Source organism: Pantherophis guttatus, chromosome 4 (genome assembly GCF_059756535.1).
Source record: "Pantherophis guttatus breed Tessera chromosome 4, ASM5975653v1, whole genome shotgun sequence".
In the NCBI taxonomy this organism is placed as follows: Eukaryota; Metazoa; Chordata; class Lepidosauria; order Squamata; family Colubridae; genus Pantherophis; species Pantherophis guttatus.
In genome coordinates, this window is record NC_142066.1 from 97,520,231 (window position 1) to 97,534,486 (window position 14,256).

A 14,256-nucleotide genomic window follows, 5' to 3' on the forward strand; every position below is an offset into this window, starting at 1 on the left:
GGGCTGGGGAGGACAAAAACTTTTTTTTTCTTGCTTACCTCTTTGAAATCTTGGTGCGTCTTATAGTCCTAAAAATACGGTAATTTATCTACTTTCTGAATTGTAGCTTCAAGTCACAAAATAACAATTAGGAACCTGAAAAATTATTCATAGAAATTAGGTTGTGATCCAAGCAGAATTACATATAAAACTTGTGTTTGAATTTTTGCCTCAAAAAACTTTAATGCTGTAATAAAGTGGACATATTTGGAGTTGGAAAAAAATTCCAAATTATTACATGTTAAAGGTTCCCCTCGCACACATGTGCTAGTTGTTCCTGACTCTAGGGGGCGGTGCTCATCTCCGTTTCAAAGCGGAAGAGCCAGCACTGTCCAAAGATGTCTCCATGGTCATGTGGCTGGCATGACTAAATGCCAAAGGTGCACTGAACGCTGTTACATTCCCATCAAAGGTGTTCCCTATTTTTTCTACTTGCATTTTTTACGTGCTTTCGAACTGCTAGGTTGACAGAAGCTGGGACAAGTAACAGGAGCTCATCCCGTTATGCGGCACTAGGGATTCAAACCGTTGAACTGCCGACCTTTTGATTGACAAGCTTAGTGTCTTAGCCACTGAGCCACCACGTCCCTTAGATGTTGCATACTTACAATAACCACAACTTCATTACAAGTGTGTGACTTACAATCAATAGTTTAGATACCCTTTTAAAGTCACAAGAAACTCTGAACTGAGGAAAATAATCCCATCTTTCTTAATGGATCTGCAGGATTGGAGGGGGGGAGGGGAAATTGGCTGTTCTTTTTGCTATTCATGGATCATTTTTGCTTTTTTGGTAGTTATCTCCATAGGGATTATATTTCCCAATCTATTCTCATTGCTGTTTTACAACAATAGAAAAAAAATCTGCCTTTCTTTCATAACCATAATTCTCTCCCTCCCATCCACCTACTAAACAGTTATTGCTATGAGTCTAGCAATAAAAGCTTTCTATGAAAGACTGAATCAGTCGTCCCTTGTCACCAGCCTGCAAAACCACTTCGTAAGAATTCTGAACACAGCTGAAAGTATCATGGTACTATTATACTCTCTGGTACCTATTTCAAGAATAAATAATAATAATCTTTGCTCCCTAAGAGCGAAAGACTATCCTGCTGTACTTTGTACTTTTTTGAGAGGGGAAGGTATCTTGAAATTTCAGGAAAGTAAAAAAGTACCCTAGTGGCCAGTGGTAAACAGTTATGCCAGCAGCGCCCAAGTAATGACAAGTATGCAATTACTAAGACTTGACCTCAACTTGAAAGAGTCTTTATAAAATAAAACTAAGAAAACCAACGAGATGTCGCAAATGAATAATTATTTTTCAGAGTAGGACAATAATAAAAATAGTAATAAAAACAATAAGACAATAATAAAAACAAACATTTACTTTTACTGAACAACTAGATTTAATTTTAAATAAACAACTTTAGGACTCTTCTATTATCTATTAAATCACTATCCTGATAATCCTCAATTTATGACCATTCATTTAACAGCCATTCAAAGTTATAATGGTACTGAAAAAAGTGATCTACAACTAGTCCTGACAGTTAACACCTATTCCTTGAGGTCACATATTCCTTGAGGTCACATAATCAGAGTCATGGGTGCTGATGGTTACAGAAATCTGGATTCACTTGACTGCCATTTGCAACTTTCCAGGGGATTTTCAACAAGCAAAGTCAATGGGAGAAGCCAGATAACCACTTAATTTACTTAATGGCCACATTACTTACCAACGGAAATTCTGGGATTGTAAATCAAGGACTATCTTTACTGGGTCAATAATTTTATAACTTCCAAATAAACAACTTTGGGAATCAGCTATCATTTATTATATCATTGTATTAGATCAATAACTTTATGAATGAAGAAATAACATGTATTAATGGTATTTAAATCTATGAAGTTCTCTTTAAAGTCCTCACCTATTTTCCAGTTCTGAAATGACAGAACAATTTCTGCTGCAAAAAAATCTGGAGTAAAAATAGTATATTAATGTAAGTTGTATTAATAAGTTGTGATTCTAACTCATACTGTGTACCTTGTACAGTACAATCTGTAAGCCATTCAGGATATCTGTCAGATATCCTGTCAGATATCCTGACAGAAGAAGCAGAGCTTCTTGGTCTGTAAGATTCCCCCCTCTCGCAGGCTTGGCCCTCCACATTATCGAGGGCCTACCTCGATGACGGATTTTGGAATCCCGAGAGGTGGCATGCCGCAAAGAGGGGGCTCAGGGGTTTTTTAAAATTGTCTTTTTGTAATCTTTTAAGGGGTCTGGGGAGGGGGGAGGGGAGGGAAGGCTATAGGCCAGGCTTGGCACAGGGGCATGAAATGGGAGGTATGGAGCGGGGTGTGGGAGGGGCTCAGTGTGGGTAGGGAAGAGGGCGATTCCATCAGGACCGTGGTTGGGAGGGGCAGATATGGCAGGAGCAAGGGGCCATATCATGTTACGGGGGCATGCACCCGCTGTTTGCAAGCGGTGGCATGCCTCGGCCCCCAAGGCTCTTCTCGTTCCCCGGATTCTCCATAGCTTCAGAGCCCAGACCTTAGGCTGATGCTGTGCAATGCCAGGTCCGTGGTCAATAAGGGCCCCCACATTTGCGAGTTAATTCAGGAGGGGGGAGCGGACCTGGCGGGTATTACAGAGACCTGGTTGGGCCAAGAGGGGGTGGGTCCCCCTCGTAGAGATGTGCCCACCAGGTTTCCGAGCATTTCATCAGCCGAGGGCCCAGGGCAGGGGTGGGGGACTGGCGGTTGTCATAAAGGAAGGTCTTGATCCGAGGGAGGCCACTGTACCTCAGATAGCCAGATGTGAGTCTCTTCTGGTGAAGTGGGGCCATGGGATCCAGGTGGGCCTGCTGATCATGTACCTGGCTCCCTGCCACGTGACAGCGGCCCTGCCCAAGCTTAACGTTATTGCCGGAGTGGCGGTTGATACCCCCAGAGTGTTGGTCATGGGGGACTTCAACCTGCCGTCTGCTAGTGAGGCGTCTGAGGTGGCTCGGGAGTTCATGGCTTCCATGACGGCCATGGACCTGACACAACTAATTCATGGCCCTACTCACACGGGCGGACACACTCTGGACTTGGTTTTTGTCTCTGGTCAATGGTTAAATGGCCAGGGGATATAGCTATTGAACCCGTCATGGTCTGACCATTCTCTCCTGAGGCTGGACTTTCTGACCGCTACACTCCACCGCAGGGAGGTGGAACCGACTAGGTGGTTCCGCCCCAGGCGCCTGATGGATCCAGATAGATTCCAGAGGGAGCTTGGACTATTTCCTGAAACTCTGGCTCACGACTCGACTGAAGAACTGGTGGCCGCCTGGGATAGGACAGCCGCCGGGGCTTTGGATCGAGTCGTGCCTTTGCAGCCTCTGACCTGGCGCCGAATCTGCCCAGCTCCTTGGTTCTCCGAGGAGCTGAGGGAGATGAAGCGCCGGAAAAGATGCCTAGAGAGTGGTTGGAGGGCCAGTCATTCCGAATCTGACCGAACACTAGTTAGGTCTCACATTAAGACCTATTTAGTGGCAAAGTGTAATTACTTTCCCGCTCTTATTGCATCGGCAGATAATCGCCCAGCCACCTTGTTTAGAGTGACCCGCTCCCTCCTACATCAGGGAGCACGGGAGGACCCCTTGCAAGGGCAGGCTGAGGAATTTGCACAGTATCTGCACGACAAAATTGCTCAAATTTGGGAAGGCTTGGACTCTGACTGGGTAGATTCCGGCGGGGTGTCTTGAGAATGTTATCTGGGACGAGTTCGATCTTGTGACTCCTGAGGACGTGGACAGGATGCTGGGGAGGTTAAACGCAACCACATGTTTATTGGACCCGTGTCCCTCCTGGCTGGTACTGGCTACCTGGGAGGTTATGTGAGGCTGGCTCCAGAGGATTATAAACGCTTCTCTGGGGGAGGATTTCTTGCCGTCCGCCTTGAAAGAGGCGATGGTGAGGCCCCTTCTCAAGAAGCCTTCTCTGGACCCAGCTGTTTGGCAAATTACTGTCCTGTCTCCAACCTTCACTTTATTGCGAAGGTTGTTGAGAGTGTGGTTGCGCAACAGCTCCTGCAGTACCCGGATGAAACCGTATATCTAGATCCATGCCAGTCCGGCTTCAGGCCTGGGTACAGCATGGAAACAGCATTGGTCGCGTTGGTTGATGATCTCTGGAGGGTTCGGGACAGGGGTTGCTCCTCTGTTCTGGTCCTATTAGACCTCTCAGTGGCTTTTGATATCATCGACCATGGTATCATGCTGCACCGGCTGGAGGGATTGGGGGTGGGAGGCACCGTCTTGCGGTGGTTTTCCTCCTATCTCTCCGACCGGTCACAGTCTGTGTTTGGCAGGGGGGCAGAGGTCAACCTCGAGGCACCTTGTTTGTGGGATGCCGCAAGGATCGGTCCTCTCGCCACTCCTGTTCAACATTTATGTGAAGCCGCTGGGTGAGATCATCCGTGGATTTGGGGTGTGGTGTCATCTGTACGCTGTTGATACTCAGCTGTACATCTCCACCCCAAACCACCCCAATGATGCCCTTGATGTGATGTCCCAGTGTCTGGAGGCCATGCGGGTCTGGATGGGGAGGAACAGGCTTCGACTCAACCCTTCCAAGACCGAGTGGCTGTGGATGCCGGCATCCTGATATAGCCAGCTGGTGCCATCACTGGCTATTGGGGGCGAGTCATTGACCCCCACAGAAGGGGCTCGCAACTTGGGCGTCCTCCTGGACACATGGCTGTCTTTAGTAGAGCATATGACGGCCATGGCCAGGGGGGCTTTTTATCAGGTTTGCCTGATACGCCAGTTGCGCCCCTTTCTGGATCAGGATTCCTTATGCAGTCACTCATGCTCTTGTCACTTCCCGCCTGGACTACTGTAACACTCTCTACATGGGGCTACCCTTGAGGAGCACCTGGAAGCTCCAACTGGTCCAGAATTCGGCCGCGCAGGTGATTACAGGAGCGACATGACGCTCCCATATAACACCTCTCTTGCGCGAGCTGCACTGGCTCCTGGTGGTCTTCTGGGTGCGCTTCAAGGTGTTGGTTCTCACCTTTAAAGCGCTCCATGGCTTAGGGCCAGGGTATTTATGAGACTGCCTTCTGCTACCGATAACCTCCCACCGGCCAATACGTTCTCACAGAGAGGGCCTTCTCAGGGTGCCGTCGGTCAAGAAATGTTGGCTGGCGGCCCCCAGGGGGAGAGCCTTCTCTGTGGGGACACCCACCCTCTGGAATGAGCTTCCCCCCGGAATACGACTGATCCCGGATCTCCGCACTTTCTGTAAGGCCCTGAAGATGTTTTTATTTCAGCAAGCCGGCCTAGCCTAATTAGGTTTTTTTTATGGGTTAGTTTTTAATTGTATAGCTTTGGGGTTTTAAATTGGGGGCCGATTGATTTAATTCATTTTAGCGATCTTAACTTTTATATTGTATGTATTTTAATTTCGGCTGTTCACCGCCCTGAGTCCCTAGGGGGAGAAGGGCGGTATATAAATTCCAATATATATATATATATATATATATATATATATATATATATATATATATATATATATATATATATATAAATAAATAAATAAATAAATAAATAAATAAATAAATTTCATCAACAATGAATGAGCCTTTATTTTAAGAGAAGAATCCAGAAACAGGTTGACTTTAAAATACTATACTATCCCAAAAGCATTTTTAAAAATAAGGATATTACTTGCGGGCATTCCATTCCACTTTATATAGATGGATACTTTATTTATTGATTAGTCTTACATCCATAGCAAAAACATTTTAAAAAATAAAATAGAGGATATGAAGTCAGAATAAAATAGATAAAAGGAAAATACAGTAATAAAATACATTATGTGCTAAATACAAAGAGTCAATAGTCCAGAGAACACATCTCCCTTACAGGATATACCAATCTCTTTGATACAGTGTTCTTAGGTTAACTGTTTCATTTATCAGTTAACTTAATGGTTCTGCTCACAACGTTTACATTAGACCCGAAGTGGAAATAGGACAATTTGCATTTCAGATCCCAATAGGCTATCCTTTCAAGTAGGGATGTTAACTATCTAAGTTTAAGAAGGTATATAGTTGACAGTCGAATAAAACATGAACAATATCTTCGATGGTTTGGGATACAGCCATATATGTACTTCATGGCAGGTGTCACCCACATTTGGATAGTTAAAAATTAGAGACTTTTAAAAGAGAGTTTTTAACCACAATGCTATTTCTACCCCACCTTCCTGGGTTTTTTTCTACATATAAGCAAGATGTGATGTCATCAGTTCAATTCATACTTGTGCTAAAAAAAAGTACCAGCACAGCTACTGGTAGCAAAAAAAAAAACACCTCATATTCATTGTCTCAGAAAGCATTACTCATTTCATCAATAAATACCTATGAATTAAAATTTTTGCGACAAGTTATTATGCTGATGGTTCCAGATGTAGAAATTAAAATATACAAAACCAGGGAGATGGCTGGCATATAAATTAAGAAAAGAAATTAAGAAAAGAAAAGAATAATTAAAATGCAAGAGGAAATGAGATTTATATAGATAATAAAAGCATTCAAAGACTTTTCAGGGATTATCACTCTGCTCCTTGGGCCCCCACTTCAGGAATTCCTCCTCTTGGCTTTTTTGATAATGGCATTTCTGTTCCTCAACAATCAAACAAGCCTTTAAAGCCTCCAAATACAACTCCTGCTCTGGTTTGTACTCAAATACTGCAGAAACAATGTCCCACATTTCATCAAGACTGTTTAACACTAGCAACACCTTGGGAACCTGAATGCCACGCTGTTCCAATTCTACAAACAAAGTTTGCATTCGTACAAAATGTTGTTCTACAGATTCCCCTGGTTGTAAACTGGCTCTGTATAATTTTCTTGATAATTGTACAATATTGCATGCAGAGAAACTCACACGCACATTTCTTAATTTCAACCAGATCTCTTTTGCAGTCTTTAAATCAGCTTAAATGTTGTGGATTAATTAGACCAACACAACTTTTCCGGGTTAGTCAGAGACAGTATATTGCGCAATAGGTTCAAAGCTCGTTTGTACGTGAAGCGTTGAACAAAGACAGAAATTAGTTACAATGGTTTTATACCCTTCTAAGACAAAGGATTCTGCTAACACAGCAGTTTATGTGGTCATATACATTTGTTATATTTAATTGACATTTCCTGATTACTAAATTTCATATTATTCTTGCCAAACAGTCATAATTCATCTTGTAAATCACTGAAGCATAGATTCAAATTATCTCTTGTTGATATTACATGTGGTTATCCTTTGATCTATTTTAACCTTCAAACTGTATATCACCAAATATCTCTATTTCTGACAACTGAGAGGCCCTTCTGAATGTTTCTACTTCAAAGGAATTCTCTGCCTTTCAACTGGATAATTGGCTTCCCTTAAACAAGCACATTTCCTTTCCTACAATACTATGAATAAAGAGGGCCCTTCAGTGATCATCCAGCTGGATCCGCTTACCTACATTATTCCCCCCTCTGGAAGTTTTTCTATGCATAAACTTCCACTATTCTATTATAAGTGTAACAAGTGAGTATACAAGGTTCCAATAAACAAATCTACAATATATAAGTTCTAACAAAATATAAGTAATAAAGGCAAATAACAAGTTATACATGATTGTGTCTATTCTCTTGATTCTTAGATTCTCTCCATCTTTCCACTGGTCCCATTTCCACATATGGTTCTGGCTCAGAATCTGTAGGTTCTTCCACAGTATAGGGACCAAGTTGATTAAGAAAATGTTCTGTCAAAGCTAGTTCCTTCTCAACTTGAATCTCCTTTACTGCTTTTATTGATAGTTGTCTGAGTATTGGGATTACACATGGGATGAATGCTAGACCAGCTATCGCACATATGAACAAGAATATCATTTGTTTAATCCATCCAGAACCTGGCACCCAAGAAAACCACATATCTGATGTCTGTAACCTGTGGCTTATCTTGGAAGCCCTTTCTTGTAATTCTTTAGCACCTTCTCTGACCACACCTGACTTATTCATATAGAAACAACAGTCTTTTCCCAGAAATACACACATACCTCCTATGTTCATGGAGAAAGCATGGATCTTACGGTAGTTTTCATTAGTCCAGACCCCCAAAGTCCCTGCCACAAACATTCCTGCCAGTGGTTGCAATGAGACTTCTAGTGAAGGGTCCTTTTGTTTATCTCTGAGAATTGGTCCTTCAAACAGGGGGAAAGAAGACACATAAACCTGTGTTGGACCTAATGGAGAGCCAGATTGTGAAGCGAGGGGGCTGGAACAGACTAGTGCACCTTTCCTTGGATACCTTCCAGGACCTCTTCCATCCTCCCCATCTTGTGATGATGGCAGTTGGTGGTGATGAGAAAGTGAGTGGTGTGCAGAAGGAAAAAGATCTTTGGTTAATTTTACATCCCTAAGGTTCATTCTAGGACCAAGGTACACTTCTGATGGACATAGTTCTTTTGTCAGGGATCCTATAGGCCTACCAGGTTTCTGATGTTTCTTTACACACAGGGAAGGTGACCCTATGATTTAACAAGGTTTCGACCCAATTCTAGTATCCCTGATATGCAATTTCCTCTTTTCAATTGTTGTAGGGGTCCGTTCTCCTTTTCTATTCCCCCCTCTACCGGGATTGTTAAACTCTTGATCCCAGGTCTAGGAGTTGGTTTAGGTCTAAGGCTTCCCTCCACCGTCTGATACCATGTTGTTGGCGGGAGTGGACTTGACCCAAAGTGTCCCCATTCAGTGTCCTGATGCTGTTAGTTCCCCTGGGATTCTTGACATCTTTAATTCCTTCTATAGGGACAAGGGGAATTTCTTGAACACCCACAAGGCCTTAAGAGCGCAAGACCCATAGTTTACAAATTCACCACGTCAAGAAGAGGGTTAGGGATATGCCTAACTTGGGATAGGGCAACATCAATTGTATTAAAACAATACCAACAAAAGGGCTAAAGTAGCTGTTGCCCAGAGTCCCCACACCCAATTTCCCTCTAGCATGAGTGTCTTTAAGTAGTGCACACTGGATTCTATTACAGTTAATGGATTTTACATTACAAACTACAGTCATGGAATGTTGTCTTCCTCCATTCCAAGCTTCGGCCGTGCGCTGGGAACCAGCTTCCGGGGTGGTTCAGCAAGGCTGACGATCACCACCGTGCATTGAGAGTCCGTTGCCGGTAGGACTCAGCAGGGTGTATTCTTCTTAAATTTCAGCATGAGGGGTTTTTCTGTCTGTGTCACCTGGTACGTCACGGGATCAGTCTGGTTCGCAGGCTTCAGTCTCGTCCACTGGATCCAGGATCTTCCTTCTAAGATCTTAAAGCACAATTACAAAACCAATACATCTGGGAGAGTGCACAAAGGAATCTGATCAGTTGTAGTCCTCTTCAGTTGGGAAACAGCATAGGCAACCACTCAATCCTAAGAAAGAAAAAATACAAAAATAGTCCAGATGATGAAGAATGCTATTCCCACTGGTTGCTGCCTACCAGTCCCTTGGATCTTTTGGATCGGCAACTTCAATGGATCTCCTTGGTGAGATTCCACCTTCCACTCCTTTGGGGCTGGCACGGGCCCTTTCACTAGGGTTTAACTTCCGTCCAGCTCCGGATCAACATCCAATCATCGTGGTGGAATTTGTGGACTGGAAACTTCAAAGGTGGTGTTTGGGCTAATAGTCCTTGTTTCCTAAAAACTTCAAAATATCTGGACAGTTTATACACATATTGTTTCAATACTTTGTCTCTGGTTTCCAGGGAATTAATGCACATGCTTCCTGTAGTAAAAACTACTCCAAACAACAGTTCATATGATGATAATCTGTGTAGGTTGGGTAAAACTCTTGACACCACTGTTGCTGTAGCATTATTGCAGAGAAAAGCTTCAACCCACCCTGTGAGGTGGTCCACTATGACTAATAAATATTTTACTCTCCCCACTTTTGGTAATTCTGTAAAATCCACATGAAGACATTGAAATGGTCTTAAAGCTGGTGGTATCTCCCCATCTGTTGTTTTCTGATAGCTTGTTCATTCACCTTTTTACAAATCAAACATTTGTTTATAATTGATGTTACTAAAGGATATATCCCAATACAACCATAGCTTTTTTAAAAGTTCATCTACAATAGCTTGAATTCCCCAATGACTCCACCCATATTTTGCCAAATGATCTCCGGAGACTCAGGGTTACAATGCGTTAAGCAACAGCCTTCATAAAGTTAGCTTATTGCCCCCACAAACTGGGTCCTCAATTTACCTATCTTAGAAAGGATGGAAGGCTGAGTCAACCTTGAGCCTGGTGAGATTCGAATTTACAGTAATTGCAGACAGCTGATGTTAAATTACAATGCATTTGTCTACTGAGCTATCCAGGCTCCCTGTCCATAGAGCTTAATTTAATGAATACAGTTCAAAGGTTTGAGCAGACCAATTTCGAGGCAAACCCCTTGTTTCTAGGATTTCTTTAGTGTGTCACAAATTGCTTCTTCTGTCTCCAGGGGGTGTCCCTCCAAATCAGGTCTTATTTTTGTATTTAACCAATTACTTCAGCACCATAATGTTCTCATCCAAACTGATCCATTGATCCGGTGTTGGCTAAGAACTGTGCTTGATTCAAATTGTGATCTGTAGTTAAAATCAAGTCTGTCTGCTGCTTTAAAATTGTTTCATTTTTGTTTAGAATTCTGGAATCAGTTAACCACCACTGAAGGATGGTTCTGACTGGATGTGGAGTGCTTACAATAAGGGCTCCCCCAAAGGTCAATTTCCTACTTTCTGAGCCAACACCCCTTGTGCAATTCAATTTTCTGTGTTTACAAAGAGATTGAATGGCTTTTCCAAATTTGGTAAACTTAATACAGGAGCCTTGGTTAAGGCTTGTTTCAAATTTTCAAGGCTTCCTCTTTCATGTCCCTCCCATTTCAAACTCCAAGGTCCAGATTCAATTAATTTTGCATAGAATTATCTTAATTCTTGCTTGTTTATGGATAGAGGCTGAGATGCCACCCCTCCTTTCTATCAGGAGTGATTTTTTACTACTCCTGTTGGAAAAAAAGAAGCCTTTCCCTTTAAGGATTGTTGAAAGGCAGAGCTTTCCCTTCCTGAATTCAAAACTCCTGGAATCAGTTTATTGTTCCTAGTAAGGCAAGCAAGAAACAAACACATGCACAGTGTTCCGTTCCGAGGCCAGCCCGTCTTAACTGTAAGAGTAACCTTTTTTTTTTTTTTATTCTTCCTTTGTTGTGGAAATAAGGTGGCCCTTCCAGCTTCTTAATGGCCCATTGGTAAAGGTGGGGGCTGAAACTCTGCCTGAGTTTCTGCTTATTTTCTTTAGGGGAATTTCCCTGCTCTTTTAATATTGAGTTTCTCAAATCTTCCAACACTCCCTTCACTAATTAAGTGTATTCAAATGCTTTGTTCACTTAATCTGATCTCTGACAACTAAAAAACACCACTTCTCTTCTTTGGATCAGGTAATCTTTAACGCTTTCTTCTCTGCCCATATCACTACTTCTTCCCACTTCCACATTCCTTTCTTCCTTCCCCGTCCAAAGGTTATACAACATCCATAACCTACCAAAACCACATCACATACCTTCTCCCTTCCATCAATTATACTTTCTCTAACTCCTTCTTCTTATAAAACATTCAATTCTCCTACCGCTGTCATCCTGGCTTCCAAGTAGCACCTCAAGCTTCAAAGAAATTCAAAGCTTGATTGCACAAGCCTCTGCAAACCAACTTACCTAAATGTCTTCTCTTACCTGCTACCACCTTCTCTTCCCATCTATAAACAAATTAACCCCTTCTCAGCACCAATATCTGATCGTCCTTCTAAATCTCCTTGTAAACTGAGCTGGATTCAAACAAAAACAAGCATGCTCTCAATCAAGATCACACTCACTTGAGGAGGGGCACTAGGGCTCCTCCAAAAGTCAACTCTCTGCTTTCCTTCATTAACACTGCCATAGCTGCCACTGCTTGAACACAAACTGGAAATCCTTAACAGGCAGAATCTAACATTTTAGACAAGAATGCCACTGACTCTTTCTTACTACATATTGTAATTTCTAACTCATCTCTGTAACAATTCCTAAAAGGGCAGCAACTTGTGCTGTTAAACAAACAAGCAAACAAACAAACAAATAAATAAACTGCATTCCGAGCCAAAAACAGGCAAAGGCAGGTATCAGATATCATCCTTTACCCCGCCTTTCTCATTCTCATTCAACAGAGAAAAATGCTGCCCGCAGCCCACCCTTTTCCTGCTTCTCTCTTCCAAAGGAAGGAGGGGAAAGGAAATACAGGGAGAAAAAATGTTTAAACTACATAGAATTCTCATTTCGTTTCGCCTCTCAGCATCCTTTCAACAACAGAACCCTCTGCATTCTCTCTAATTTCTCACATTATCAACACACAGGCATTCACATTTGTACTGCAATCAGACTTCTTGTATAAACCAATTTCACATACAAAAAATCCCACTTCATGCAAACCAACCACCACAATCATCTCAAACATCTCCCACAATCTCAAGCACGAGTCTACTCACTTTGCTGGCCAGCCAAACGTATCACAATCAATCACATTCAATTTTACACACTATCATTATAGATGCACATCCAGAATTTTTTTTTTTTAACAGAAATTACACCAAATTGATCAAGTCAAATTATCTGTGTCTTCCCATTTAGACAGGCTTTACCTTTTTACTGCCTGCTAAACCCCGGGTGGGAAGAACAGTAAACAATTTCTTCTTTATTCTTAGTTCTTTCAGAGTTCTCTGGCTTTTTAAGAATGTCAATTTATAACACTGCAATTAGTTATTTTCTCTTACCACACATAAGATCACACACAATACTTAGTTCCTTAATTCCAATACCTAAATACTTAATTCCAGAGACTTTAGGACACCACCTTGTCTCCTAGGGGGGTGATCAGGCTCTCTCCTCCACCACTAAATGGGTGGGCATCACCTAACAGAGAGACTTTTAACTCTCTGACTTATACTTATCTGTTTTTCTCTCTTTCTCCTTCTTTCTCTCTTTCTTTCTTTTTATGTATTTATGTTGAGTCTCTGTGTCTGGCTAACCTTCAAGGATTCTTGACTAGCCTGTTTTCGCCAATGGGTTTACGACAGCCTCCTCACTGAATTTCCATGGACTTCAAAGGAGTCCTAATGGCCGGCCAGTGGATTTTCCTTGAGGAGGCGTCGGTTCCCGCTGAGGCAGGCTGTCTGGTAGAACAAAAGTTCTTTGTTCCTTAGTCCCATCTGCCAGGGTGCCATAAATGTTGTGGATTAATTAGACCAACACAACTTTTCCGGGTTAGTCAGAGACAGTATATTTCACAATAGGTTCAAAGCTCGTTTGAACATGAAGTGTTGAACAAAGACAGAAATTAGTTACAATGGTTTTATACCCTTCTAAGACAAAGGATTCTACTAACACAGCAGTTTATGTGGTCATATACATTTGTTATATTTAATTGACATTTCCTGATTACTACGTTTCATATTATTCTTGCCAAACAGTCGTAATTCTTCTTGTAAATCACTGAAGCATAGATTCAAATTATCTCTTGTTGATATTACATGTGGTCATCCTTTGATCTATTTTAACCTTCAAACTGTATATCACCAAATATCTCTATTTCTGACAACTGAGAGGCCCTTCTTCTGAATGTTTCTACTTCAAAGGAATTCTCTGCCTTTCAACTGGATAATTGGCTTCCCTTAAACAAGCACATTTCCTTTCCTACAATACTATGAATAAAGAGGGCCCTTCAGTGATCATCCAGCTGGACCCGCTTACCTACATTAACATTCATAAACAGTTCATCTTCTAAACTCAAGATGATATAAGCTATTGCTTTATCATGCTGCCTCTGCTCTGCAGCTGTAAATGGCACCTGTGGTGGATTTACAACAATATTCCAGAGCTCCTTTGCCTTCAGGAAACATTCCATCTTTGCAGCCCAAATAATATAGTTCTTCTGTCCCAAACGAGGCAGAGAGCTCTCCTGCAATTTAACAGCAGCCATCTTGCAAGCCATAAACACAGGCAGTCTCTTCAGCTTAATTACAATTCAGTCTTCTGTGTACTCTGGGCCCTTAACCTATCAGAATTTCTTGCAAAAATCAAATCCAGAAGCACACACAGATAACTG

The 14,256-nt window shown here is 42.1% G+C and overlaps 1 long non-coding RNA gene across 2 annotated transcripts in view; it reads right to left on the bottom strand.

The window, feature by feature from the left end:
• Positions 1-5,656: 5,656 nt before the first annotated feature.
• LOC117656139 (uncharacterized) overlaps positions 5,657-14,256 on the bottom strand; it is a 56,873-nt gene continuing 48,273 nt past the window's right edge. For both annotated transcript variants that reach the window (XR_015733942.1, XR_004588897.3), the window contains exon 2: positions 5,657-10,124. This is a non-coding gene — a long non-coding RNA (uncharacterized LOC117656139). The remainder of the gene's footprint in view (positions 10,125-14,256) is intronic.